The sequence below is a fragment of the Vulpes lagopus genome, chromosome 1 (genome assembly GCF_018345385.1).
Source record: "Vulpes lagopus strain Blue_001 chromosome 1, ASM1834538v1, whole genome shotgun sequence".
NCBI lineage: Eukaryota > Metazoa > Chordata > Mammalia > Carnivora > Canidae > Vulpes > Vulpes lagopus.
In genome coordinates, this window is record NC_054824.1 from 42,813,313 (window position 1) to 42,815,492 (window position 2,180).

General features: G+C 37.8%; 1 pseudogene; it reads right to left on the minus strand.

Moving 5' to 3' along the window:
• Window positions 1-371: 371 nt before the first annotated feature.
• On the minus strand, window positions 372-1,184 carry LOC121486630 (annotated as a pseudogene).
• Between the last annotated feature and the right edge of the window lie 996 nt (window positions 1,185-2,180).

Sequence of the window (2,180 nt, forward strand, 5' to 3'; positions counted from 1 at the left end):
TCCTGACTATTCAAATTTTTTTTTAAAGACACATTTATTCAGTGTCATGGTCAGACTATAACATTTAGCAATCAACAGCATGGAAGCAAAAAAATAAATAAATCTACATTCAAACCCTTTGTTGGGATGCTTTGCACTTTCCACAGAACAGAAACTAAAATAACGTATTATACAATTAAGTTATAAATACAGTCCTTGAATTTTTTTGCCCATACTCATGAGTATTGCCTAGAACATGTCTTCTTTGTAGCAGCCAGGCCCTGTCACCACTGTGCTTGGCTGAGTTCACAAATCTGTTGTAATCTGTAGATCACTGTCACTTCTCTGGGTCTTCTCTCCTGCTAAGCTTTGTTTCCTGGCAGTAATTGAAATCAGTTTCCACTGTCATAGCTACTGCTGCTGTTGGAACTGCTGAAGCCACCTCGGTTTCATGGTTTGGCAAAGTATTGACCTCCACCACAATAGGGACCAGAGGTTCTGCCTTCAAATTTCTTCCTTTAACAGGTCCAAAATTTGAAGATTGATTGCTTGAATTGCCAAAATCATGACAGCTTCCACCATCTCCAAAATTACTTTCATCATTACCAAATCCATTATGGCCATCTCTACTGCCACTATATACACCCTCATTTCAACTGTCATCAGAGTCATCTCACCCACAGAAGTTTCCTCCAAGACCAAAGTTGTCATTCCCACCAAAAACAACTCCATGACCACCAAAGTTTCCAGAATCACATCACTCTCTTGGCTAGATGAAGGACTAGCCATCCTTTGCTTAGATAGGGCTTTCCTTACTTCATAGTTGTGGGCATTCACAGTATAGTATTTTTGAATGACAATCTTGTCTACAGAGTCATGGTCATCAAATGTTATAAAAGCAAAGCCTCTCTTTTTGCCACTGCCTTGGTCAGTTATGATCTCAGTCACTTCAATTTTCCCATATTATAATAATCTCTCAGAATATGTCCTTCAGTGTCTTTATGAATGCCAACAGATTTTTTTTTCAGTTAAGTGGCCACCAGGTCTTTGAGAATCTTCTCTTGAGACAGCCCTTTATGGTTCCATAACTCTTCCATCTACCTTGTGTTGTCTTGCATTCATGACTCCTCCTTCATCCATCTCCTCCACAGTGGCATAATGATAAACCCAAAGCCTCTGAAGCACTTGGTGTTTGGATATGTCATTACCACACAGTCTATGAGCATTCTCTATTGCTCAAAATGGCTCCTCAGACTCTCATTGGTTATTTCAAAGCTCAAAACTCTGATGAAGAGCTCCTGCAGCTGTTGAAGTTCCTTGGGAGACTCTGACTTAGACATGATAGTAGTGGGAGAGAAGACTTTAATGATGCTTACTCAGTGACATCAATGGCAGGACAAGTAATCTAATGAATAAAGGAGTAATCAAATGTATCTTAATGATTAAACTTTTAAATTCCAGAATTTCCACTTCTTTTTTTTTACATTTCTATTTTTTTTTTACTGATATTCTCTATAAGACATAGTTAATATATATTCCTTACTGCTGTAAACACATGTCCTTTTAGTTCTTTATAATAACTGCTTATTCTGGCATTGGAGTTCTCTAAGAGGCAGATAATAACTTTTAGTAGTTCTGTATACTAATTCCCACCATTCTCTGGAGCTGCTTCTCGTTGCTCTTCATGTTACTTGCTTTATTGATGGGTAGACTCTTCCAGTGAAGTCTATTTCTGCTGAAGTGTTCAGCCTTTTCTAGCACTTTTCAGGGCGTATTCTAATATACTGTTACAATCAACATAGGATGGTGTTGGTTTTTCCAGGGTTATCTTTGACTTTCTCTTTCCCTGATCTGATCTGTTAAGCTTTTAGCTGATTTGCTTCTATTGATATTACACTCAGCTCTTAGCCCTCAAATTGCCAACTGATCGCTCTTTTTGATTATTGCTTTGACAAAACCCTGAGATATAAATTGTTCCACAGTCAGACTCAAATAAATTTTGCATGGGTAGTCTTTGGAGGTCTGTCTTTGAGCCTTGTTCTGACACTGAGGAGCACTCATTTCAACTGCTTATTTTCTCAATTCTCTCTGCTAAAATTCTAGTTCTTCTACATTTTAACTTCCTATTTTATCATGGAGCTATCTGCCTCTTAATTGCTTATAACCAAAATCCCCATTGTTTCAATGATGATTTTGTTGAG